Source organism: Oryctolagus cuniculus, chromosome 20 (assembly GCF_051225735.1).
Source record: "Oryctolagus cuniculus isolate XC-2025 breed Fujian yellow rabbit chromosome 20, ASM5122573v1, whole genome shotgun sequence".
In the NCBI taxonomy this organism is placed as follows: Eukaryota; Metazoa; Chordata; class Mammalia; order Lagomorpha; family Leporidae; genus Oryctolagus; species Oryctolagus cuniculus.
The window spans coordinates 25,215,256-25,226,864 of NC_142886.1; positions in this window are offsets into that span (position 1 = coordinate 25,215,256).

Sequence of the window (11,609 nt, forward strand, 5' to 3'; positions counted from 1 at the left end):
CCGCAGCCCCCGAGGGGTGAAGCCTGTGGTCCGAGGTCCCACCGCCCGGAGTGGAGCCAGGATTCATTTCATCGTCTGCCCGGTTCCAGGGCCGGCGCTTTTCCCACCACGGCACTCTGCACTCGCTCCGGGATGTTCTGCCACCAGGACCACCTTCAAAATAACACACTTCCCGCCGTTTCCAGGCTCTGCTGCAAGAGGGGGCTAATCCCCAAGCTCTGTGCATTTCGCAGAAGCTCAGAGGTCATATCCTACTTACCTGCAGTCTCTGGCTGGGGTGGGAGCTTCTAGAACTCGGGGTGGTGGGGGGATGGAAGCATAGCTTCTCCTGATAGATTCTCTAAGACAGGAGCAGGACCACTGGGTAACTGGAGGCACCCCCCCCTTTTAATTCCTCCCAGGAAGACCACAGGGGCTTCCTGCCCTCCCCTGGGGCTGGGGGAGTTCCGGGGGGATCATGGTCGGGCACACCCTGTCACTGTCCCCAGAGGCTAGCTCAGTGGGCTGGGGGAGTGTGCAGGCGGATCCAGGGGGCTGGCATGGCCGTGCAGGAGTCCGAGGACAAGGTGGACAGGAAGCCATGTCCCTTGGCCGTCACTGGGCTCTCCCAGCCTGTCCCCAGCCTTGGCTTCCTGCTGGGACACAGTGACTTTTCTCACAGCTGAGGGGTGAAGCTTGTGGGGACAGAGAAGAGGGGCTGCTGTGGGATCTTTTCCAGAACCAGCTTTGGCCAGGGAGGCCTGCAAAGCTCCCTTCTGCTCATCAGCAAGGCAGAGACGGATGAGGGGGCCCTCTGCCCCATGTCTTTGGCCCGTCTTCCCCTGGGGTGTGTGTTGGGAGTGGGGACCCTCACTGGGGTTCGCCCTGGTGCCTGCTACTCTCTCAGGGACCCCAAGCCCGTGGGGTCAATGCCAGACCCTGAAATCCGCCCCCCAGGCAAGGGCACAGACATGAGGGGGAGGGGGAGGGGAGACATGGGTGCAGCCGGGTCCCGCCGGGCCCCCGCCGGGCTGCATGACTCACGCCCCGTTTCCGTCCACTCTGGTCTGAGTGCCTTGGCCCGCAGGCCTCTGGGAGGTTGTAACGCAGCCTGGCCCCTCGCCCATCAGGGCTCAGCAGACACAAATGAAAGATCTCACCGCTCAGGAACTCACACAGACAGCACAGGCACGCTGTGTGCGCTGCCTCGCCAGGCCAGACCGCGGCCAGGGGTGGCTGTGGCCAAGGCAGGCGGCAGAGGCGCCTGCAGCTCCTCCTCCACCCCCACCCCAGGCGGTGGCCAGGGGCGGCCTCTGCCCACGTGCTCTCCCTCGCGCTCTGGTCCCAGCCTGAAGACCGCAGTGCCACCAGCATCTCCGTAGCACCCCTCACCCCCACCCCACCTCCGCTGGGCTACAAGTCCCCAGGGGACTCAGCAGTGAGGGCCACACCGACTGGGCCTTCCAGGAGCAGCAGACCTGTGACAACTAACCGCACAGTCTCTGAGTTCTGCTCAGGTCATGGCTCAACAACCTTCAGTGGCTCCCTACCCCTCCCCTCCTTGCAGGCTGAGCCTCCCCCTAGCCTCCTCCCTCCCTGCGTCCTCTCACCCACGTCACGTTCTTCCTCTGGAATGTTCTTCATCACCCCCCAGCTGTCCTCTTACTCCCATCCTAAAGGCCACCTCCTCCAGAAAGCCTTCCCAGATGCCTCTCTCTGTCTAGGCAGCCTGCTGTCCCTCTCGGTGTGGCCCTTGATTCTGGCACAGTGGGCAGAACACCAGGCTTTACAGTTCTACCCTCAGCCAGTTCTAACCTTTGCCAGTGATGAGACCTGGGCTAAGTGGCTCAGTGAGCCAGTTTCCCCAGCAGTAAAGACCAAGGCAGCATTGGTGGCTGCTCCACTTCCAGTCCAGCTCCCTGCTAATGCACCTGGGAAAGCAACAGACGGTGGCCCAAGTCCTTGGGCTGTTTGGGGAGTGAACCGGTAGATGGAATCTTTCTCCCTCTCTCTCTGTCACTGCCTTTCCAATAAATAAATCTTTAAAAAGAAAAGTTTGACTAGACATCTTTCTACACACAGCGTCCAGAAAAAGCCGCTGGGTGAGGGTACTGCAGCGTGTCCACGGGTGGGCATTTGTTCTGTTGGTTAGGATGCCCGTGTCCCATGTCAGGGTGCTGGGTTTCACTCTGATTCCTGACTTGAGCATCCTGCTAGTGCAAACCCTGAGAAGCAGCACGGATGTCCCAAAAAGTTGAGCGTCTGCCACCCATGGGACGCCTGGAACGTGTTCCTGGCTCTTGACTTTGGCTCCAGCCCAGCCCTAACCATTGCAGGTTTTGGGGGAGTGAACCAGCAGGTGGGAGCACTCTGTCTCTGCCTCTCAAATAAATCAATTTTTAAAAAATATTTGTAAGGCCGGTGCCGCGGCTCACTAGGCTAATCCTCCGCCTAGTGGCGCCGGCACACCGGGTTCTAGTCCCAGTCGGGGCGCCGGATTCTGTCCCGGTTGCCCCTCTTCCAGGCCAGCTCTCTGCTGTGGCCCAGGAGTGCAGTGGAGGATGGCCCAAGTACTTGGGCCCTGCACCCCATGGGAGACCAGGAGAAGCACCTGGCTCCTGCCATCGGATCAGCGCGGTGCGCCGGCCACAGTGCGCCGGCCGCAGCGGCCATTGGAGGGTGAACCAACAGCAAAGGAAGACCTTTCTCTCTGTCTCTCTCACTGTCCACTCTGCCTGTCAAAAAATAAAAATAAAATAAAATAAAATTTGTAGACAAATGGAATTAAAAGATAAGTTTATGCTCATGTAAAAAATTTTTTTGAGTGGCCAGAATTATAGCAGGGCAGGTTAAGCTGCTGCCTACAATGCTTGTATCCCACATCGGATCAACAGTTAGAGTCTTGGCTACTCAGCTCCTGACCCAGCTCCCTGCGAATGCGCGGAGGAAGGCAGCGGAAGATGGCCCAAGTGCCTGGGCTCCCACCATCCCTGGACCGAGTTCAGGTTCCTGGTCTCAGCCTGCCCAGGCCTAGCTGTTGCAGCCATTTGGGGAGTGAACTGGCAGATGGAGGACCTTTCTCTGTCTCTACCCTCGTCTCTCTGTAACTCAGCCTTTCAAATAAATAAATCTTTAAAAAATTTTTTTGGAAATTCAAGCGTAACTTTTTCATAAGACACATCTCCCATGAATGTTTTGAAGACCCCTCCTATGCATGGATTTCAATTTGTTTTTTTTTTTTTAAACAGGGAAATAAACTTGTTCTTTAATTTTATTTTCCATGAATGTTTTGAAGCCCCCTCCTATTTACCAATGACGTAACCCTCCAGGCTGATTGGACCAGGAATGAGCTCCTGACCCACAGACAGCCCTCTCGTTGGCTGACGGCATGAGACTCTGTGGTCTCCCTTGAATACAGACATTATGTGTTATTGGACCAATCAGATTGTCTCTGAAAGTGGGAGCTGTGAAATGTTCCTCTGAAAACAGGGTGGGTGGGAGTGGCCGGGTCCCAGTGCCCTGGAGCTCACCATTCCATGCAGCTCATTAAATCCCAGGGCACAAAGCCAGAGGAGGGAAGCGGCTTGCCCCGGGCCACACGGCTGGGCGGTGACACATGGAGGAGGAGAACGCAGGTCTCAGGACCCCTAGCTTGGGTGGCTCCTGCTACAAGCTCAAAAGCCCTGTGTCCCCCAAACTGATGGCCTGAGACTGCAGAGTCACCATGCCCCGTGTCTCCCCAGGCTGGGCACGCAGGCAGCTCGGGGGGAAAAGGCTCTTCTATTGGAAGCTGGAGTCGGGTCACAGCAGGGAGCACACGCCTGGATTCTAGCCCCACGCCCCCCACGCCCGTGTCTCCCTGATCACGCCTTTTTCCCTGCCCTTAAGCCTCAGTTTTTCAGCTATAAAGGATTTCACTCAATGAATTCCGAAGTCCGAGCTGATTTGATCTGAGGAATGGACAGACCAGAAGCAGGTGCGCATCCAAGAATGGCAGCACCCACAGCCGAGCAGGACAGGAAGGGCAAGTGCCGGAGCTGCTGGAGGACAGGAGAGGAGCTAGGGGGCGGCGAGGGAGCACAGGGGGTGAGCGGTCAGCATCGCCCCTCTTCTGGTTGGCAAGAACAGGAAGGGTCCGTGACGACTCGGGGGAAACAGTCCCCATGTCTGGTTGAGCCATTGCTCACAGCGTCCTTTCTCTTTCCTTCTCTCTCTCTCTCACACACACACATGTGCACCCCCCACACACTATTCCCTACCCACCCCCCACTAGCTGTGCAACTCTGCCACCTGCAACTTCGATCTTAAGGTGTTTGCTGGTGGGGTGAGCATTTGGCACAGCAGTTAAGATGCCACTTGGCACAGCCACATCCCTTGCCAGAGTGCCCGGGTTTGAGCTCCGCCTAATTTCAGCTTTCTGCTAATGTGCGCCCTGGAAAGCAGCAGGTGATGGTTCAAGCAGCTGGGTCCCTGCCGCCCACATGGGGGACCCTGGATGAGTCCCCGACTCCTTTTCAGAAAAAATACATATAGTTACTTAAAAGAGAGAGAGAGAGAGAGAGAGAGAGAGAGAGAGAGAGAGGAGAGAAATTCCATCCACTAGTTCACACCCAAATAACCTCAACAGCCAGGGCTGGGCCAGGCCAAAACCAGGAGCCCAGAACTCCATCCGGGTCTCCCATGTGGGTGGCAGGGGCCCAAGCAGTTGGCTTTGACTGGGCCTAGCCCCAGATGTTGTGACTATTGGGGAGTGAACCAATGGATGGAAGATTCTCTTGCTCTCTCTCTCTCTCTCTCTGCCCCCTCCCTTTCAAATAAAATTTAAAGACATCGTAAAGCTTTTAAGAAGATGTGGCTGGGAGCCTCAGGCCATTCGTGAGGCCCAGAGGTCTTCTAAGCTCCTGTCCCTCGGGCTCAGCTTGTTTGGCGAGGATCACGGTGCCTCTCAAGGCAGCGACACATTTTTGGGGGTCTCAGGGATTCCAGGCTCTGTGCTAGACACTGGGATGGACAGGACCCTGTGTGGCAGCCAAGTAGCTCTGTAGGGGAACTATCGCGGGCTCTCCAGCCCACTGAGAGGGTGCTGGCCACGCAGGGAGGGGTCGGCCAGGGTGCACTTCTCAAGGAGTCACGACCTGAACTTGGATCTTGAAGGCTAAAGAGGAGTCCACCACGTGGGGAAGGGTGGGAGGGGAAGGCCGTGCTTGGGCAGCCCGAGCTGCAGGGGGAGTCACAACCACCCCGGGTGACTGGAGCTCGATGTGAAAGGGGTACGGAAGGAGAAGAGGCTGAAGGAGTAGGTTGGGGTCGATCAAGGTGAGGCTCAGCTCTGGTGAGCTCCCGGTTCCCCAACCCCAAGCCACCTGCTCGTCCTGGCACAGCGGGTTAAGCCACCACTTGAGATGCCTATAACAGAGTGCTGGTTCGAGTCCCAGCTGCTCTGCTTCGGATTCAGGTCCCTGCTAAATGCATCCTGGGAGGCAGCAGGTGATGGCTCAAGTACTTGAATCCCTGCCACCATGTGGAGTTCCTGCTTCCTGGCTTTGGTCCAATCCAGACATTTGAGGAGTGAAGGAATAGAGTGAAGATAACTCCTCTCTCTTTCTCTGTCACTCTGCCTTTCAAATGAACCAATAAGTCTTTTTAAAAAATAGAGTAGTACTTAAAATAAATCTATTTGTAGGGATGTTGCTTGTAGCGTAACAGGTAAAGCCACTGCCTACGGTGCTGACATCCCATATGGACACCTGTTTGAGTGCTGGCTGCTCCACTTCCAATCCAGCTCTCTGCTATGGCCTGGGAAAGCAGTGGAAGATGGTCCAAATCCTTGGGCCTTGCACCTGTGTGGGAGACATGGAAGAAGCTCCTGGCTCCTGGCTTTGGATTGGCCCAGCTCTGGCCGTTGCAGCCATCTGGGGAGTGAACAGTGGATGGAAGACCACCCCCGCCCCCGCCTCTCTGTAACTCTGCCTTTCAAATAAAATAAATAAATCTTTTTTAAAACAATCTATATGTATCTTTCCATATCCTTAAAAAATAAATAAACCAAATCAGATGCTGCCCATTTCCTTTTTTCAAAGGGGTGTTTGATTAGAAACATTTTGCAATATATATATATATTTTTTTTTTTTGACAGGCAGAGTGGACAGTGAGAGAGAGAGACAAGAGAGAAAGGTCTTCCTTTGCTGTTGGTTCACCCTCCAATGGCAGCCACGGCTGGCGCACTGTGGCCGGCGCACCACGCTGATCCGATGGCAGGAGCCAGGAGCTTCTCCTGGTCTCCCATGGGGTGCAGGGCCCAAGCACCTGGGCCATCCTCCACTGCACTCCCTGGCCACAGCAGAGAGCTGGCCTGGAAGAGGGGCAACCGGGACAGAATCTGGCGCCCCAACCGGGACTAGAACCTGGTGTGCCGGCGCTGCTAGGCGGAGGATTAGCCTGTTGAGCCACGGCGCCGGCCGAATATTTTTAATTCTATTAAAACTAGGTTCCATGTGGAGAGACGGAGACAATGCAGAGCTCCCAGTAACGTGGTTGGACTTATGGGTAGATGTTTAAACTCCCGTTCCCCATAGCGACGCCATTGAGATCCACGGCTCTGCATGAGTCAGGGCTGTGGCCTGCATAAGACTTCTCACAACCTGAGGTCAGAAACAGCATTTTAATCAAATTTTCACATGACATAGGACTGGAGGAACAAACTATAAAACTTGAATCATGAAAGCAAGATAGCAACTGATGTAGATAAGTTGAGATTTTCATGGCGATAAGTGAAAAAGTGTTGCATCTTGGTCCAAAAACAATCAATCATTTATTTAAGGATGGAGATACTTGCTTTGATAGCTGTTCATGGGAAAAGGCTGGAATCTGGGGAGAGGGAGTGGTGGTGCGGAGACCGCTGAAGAGGCAGAGCCTAGTTGGCTCCTGGTTTAAAATAAACTAACATGCGACCTTCCAAAAGCTCTGGTTCCATCGTGGTTAGAAGCCAGGGCTCAGAACAGAGATGGTAACAGTGGATTCCAAGCTGTTCAGACACAACCTTCAAGTGTTTGAGGACTCTGGGTAGGAGAGTGGGTCCACTTGCTCCGTGTTGGCATTACTCATAACAGATTGACATCTTACACAATCCACAGGGCCATTCAGGGATCTAGGATCCATCCACTACAGAGCTCCACTATCTCAAGAGATTCTTCCTCCTTCACATTCAGGCAAGCGACGATGGGAAGAGAAAAGAACGTGGAAGACTGCATGGGTTTGCACAGGGCGGTGCCTGGGAGAGACAAACATCACTCCCCACCTGCCGTTCGCCGGGGCTCAGTGACACAGTCGTACCTTACAACAAGGAAGGCTGGAAGATGTCACCCAACAGGGAAACCAGGAGGGACAGGCCGCGGCTGTGGGCTGTACAGCTTGGCAATCACACTTGCGGGCATGGAGAGAGTATCTTAGCAAAGAGAAGAGTCGGGGGTCGACTGGATCTGCACAGAGAGCTGCACATGGAAATTTTTAGTGGCGTAAAGGCCAAACCTTGGCTGGGGTGTAATGTCCGTCAGCAGGGGACCAGATGAGATCTGTTATTGCCCCGTGTGGAAATCTCATTTGGTGATCAAAAGGTGTAAATGGTGAATACACACACACGCCTGGAGGAAGTGCAAAACCATTATGCACAGTGAAAAAAGCCAGTCACCTAGCATCACAGAGTGCATGGTTCCATTTATGTGAGGTATCCAGGAAAGGCAAAGATACAGGAAGAAGATTCTAAGAACTCAGGTGGGCATTGAGGGAGGGGATTAATGATACATGGCCACAGGGGATGCGATGCGGGTCATTAAAATGCTCTACTATTGATTTACGGTGATGGTTGCAAAATGTGGTAAATTTACTAACAGTAATTGAAGGGCGCACTTGACATTGGTGAGTTACAGGATATATAACCCATTCAGAGTTAAGGGTTTGCTACTTGGAGGTTGGGGAAAGGAGAGAATGGCGGGATATCCAAGTAGAGAGTGGGTCAGGCGCAGAAGCCAAGAGTGAGAGAAGGACCCAGGGCCATAGCTGTTCTCGCTGCTGGGTGCTCCTCCCGCGGAACTTAGTACCACCGTCTCTGTCGCAGTGTGGTCCACAGTGGGCGTCCACATCAGGATCAGGATCAAGAAAAACACAGGAGCACGGATTTCCACTGCCAGTAAACGCAGTGTGTGGACACATCCCAGGGCTACGTAGCCAGAGATTTCATTCTGTCTCTCGGTCAAGGTCTCGTCTCCACCCTCGGCCTCTGGCTCCTCATCGAAGAGCCTGAGAGCCTGTCCTGTGGAAGGTGGAGTGGCCCTGCCCCCTACAGCAGCACTGCTGGGGCCAGGAGTTCTTTAACTTCTGAGAGCTGCCTTGAGCTATGAGTGGCTCGGTGGTCAGGTGTCACCCAGCAGCAGGTGTCACCCAGGTCAACAGGGAGAACTGAGTGATCCTGGGAGGTCAGGCGAAAAGAGGCTGAAGGGACAGAGGAAGGCATGAGAAGACCAGGCCCCGTGCAGGCCATTCCCACCCCACAGGGGCCTCAGGCTCATCCACCACGCCCCCAAGGATAAGACACGGCAGGCAGAAGGTGCAAGACGAAGTTCATGGTGACCAAGCCGAGGGCCCTCGAGACAGGGAGAAGGGGAGGACACAAGACACAAGTACGGGGAGCGCATTCGGCATAGTGGTGAGGACTTCCCTTGGGATGCTGGCTCCCATATTGGAGTGCCCGGGCTCAAATCCCAGCTCCACTTTCAATTCTACCTGTCTGCTAACGCACACTCTGGGAGGCAGCAGATCACAGCCTTGCCACCCATGTGAGAGACCCAGGCTGGGCCCCAGGCTCCTGGCTTTGGCCTGGCCCAGCCTTGGCTGTTGAGAGTATCTGGGGAGTGAATCCACAGACGGGAGATCTCTCTCTCTCTCTCTCTCTCTCTCTCTCTCTCTCTCTCGCTGCCTTTCAAATGAATAAAATTCATTAATTAATAAAAAATAAAAGACACCCCCCCACACAAGTCTATGTGCCCGCCTCCTGGGAGGCCACTGGGGGACAGCCAGCCTGCGAGTGGGTCCCAGAAAGGAATGTGACACAGATTTCTTAATTGGGGCTTTGCTTGTTTGCTTGGTTAATCACGCACCGGGAATGCTCACCACGGTGCAGAAATCAAAGCCCATGTGGGAGCTTCTAGAAGCCAGAAGAATTTTGTTCTCAAAGACGTGCAAAGCTGGTGGGGCTTCTGCACTTCCTGAATTGCCGCCAGCCGGGACCGTCACCAGGCAGCGCCGCGCCAGGGTGCCCTCCAACGCCAGCCGGGACCGTCACCAGGCAGCGCCGCGCCAGGGTGCCCTCCAGCGCCAGCCGGGACCGTCACCAGGCAGCACTGCGCCAGGGTGCCCTCCAACGCCTCGGCCAAGAGGGAAGGAGTCCTTACTGGCTCCCACAGTGGCCCTGACGAGATAGGGTGCTGTCTGGCATCAAAGGGGACACTCAAGAGGCGACCGCTCTTCCAGCCGACATTCGCTGAGCATCTTGTACGCGCCAGGCCCCTCGCAGAGTTTGCCACTGTTTTTTCCGAGGTACGCGGAAATGGTCCCAAAGTCCCGGGGACACACGGACGTGTGGGTGACAGTGCTGGAGATGCAGAGCTAAGTGCGTGCTCCTCAGTCCGCCCCATGGAGTCAGCCAGATGGTGTGGGGGAGGGGTGAGGGCCGATGCTTGGGACACTCACATCTCGTATCTAGGTGCCTGGGTTCAAGCGCCCACTCTGCTTCTTTTTTTTTTTTTTAAGACTTATTTATTGGCCGGCGCCACGGCTCACTAGACTAATCCTCCACCTTGCGGCGCCGGCACACCGGGTTCTAGTCCCGGTCGGGGAGCCGGATTCTGTCCCGGTTGCCCCTCTTCCAGGCCAGCTCTCTGCTGTGGCCCGGGAGTGCAGTGGAGGATGGCCCAAGTGCTTGGGCCCTGCACCCCATGGGAGACCAGGAGAAGCACCTGGCTCCTGCCATCGGATCAGCGCGGTGCGCAGGCCGCAGCGCGCCGGCCGCGGCGGCCATTGGAGGGTGAATCAACGGCAAAGGAAGACCTTTCTCTCTGTCTCTCTCTCTTACTGTCCACTCTGCCTGTCAAAAAAAAAAAAAAAAAAAAAGATTTATTTATTTATTCAAAAGGCAGAGTGACGAGGTGGGGGGGATATCTCCCATCCGCTGGTTCACTCCCCCAGATGCCCAGAACAGCCAGAGCTGGACCAGGCTGAAGCCAGGAGCCAGGAACTCCACCTGGTTCTCCTAGGAGGGTGGCTGGAACCTAAGTACTTTGAGCCACCATCTGCTGTCTCCCAGGGTGTGCGTTAGCAGGAAGCTGGAACAGGAGTGGAGGAGCTGGGACTCAAACCAAGCGCTCCCTTGTAGGATGTGAGCATCCAAACAGCAGCTGAACCTCTGCAAGTGCCCAGCCCTAAACGTGTCCTTCAGTTCCATTTCCACAAAGGCTGGGCGGTCTCCTCGTCTATCTGTAACAGACACTTCTCTGCTGTGTGCGCTGCACTCTCATGTTTTCCACTTGCTCTCATCTGTTGAACGCTGGCTGTGACTCACTACAGTGACTTCACACCCATAATCTCATTTCCGCGCTCCTCTAGCCCAGTGCCTAGGCTCTGCCGCTGGAGTCTGTGGCAGACATTGGGATACACGAGGACGAGTCAAGAGGACAAGGCGTGAAGACGCAGCAGGGCTGCTCGATAGATAATTCCCCAGAAGAAGGTTCTGGAAACCCCTCCGCCCAGAGAAGAAGCAGGCCAAGGGAAGATTTCCCCAAGTCTTCCTCTCTCTCTCTCAAGGCTTGGCCTCTGGTTAATGTAGAAGTCGCATTCTCTGTGCTCACTGGAGACAGAGTGGAGGGGAGGGGACAAAAACAGCTTTGGAAAACAGAATAGGCACGGGCCGACGCTGTGTTGCAGTGGGTTAATGCCCTGGCCTGGGGCACCGGCATCCCATATGGGCACCGGTTTGAGACCTGGCTGCTCCACTTCCAATCCAGCTCTCTGCTATGACCTGGGAAAGCAGTAGAAGATGGCCCAAGTCTTTGGGCCCCTGCACCTGCGTGGGAGACCTGGAGGAGGCTCCTGGATCCTGGCTTTGGATCGACACAGCTCCAGCCAATTGGGGAGTGAGCCATCGGATGGAAGATATCTCTCTCTCTCTCTCTCTCTCTCTCTTTCTGTGCCTCTCCTCTCTATGTGTAACTCCTTCAAATAAATCTTAAAAAAAAAAACAGAATGGGCAGGCGAGTAGCCATGGGGAGCAGGGACAGTGAGAGAATTCACACACTAGGAAAGCTTCATGCGACAGTATCGGAGAGGGGAGGCAGCTGCCATAAGAACTGGTGAAATTCCTGGCCATCTGGGGTGGTTTCCCGTTTTCCCAGGAGACAGGGGCAGGGCTCAGGTCCTGCTCGGCTCACCCATGGCCCTGCCCCCAGCCCAGGGCTGGCTGGGGAAGGTGGGACTGAATCCACAGGTTGTGCAGGCAGAAGGGCTTCCCCATCACCAGAGCTTGAAAAAAAAAAAAAGCCAGGCCAGGGAGAGCCAGAGAGAGAGAGAGAGAGAGAGAGAGT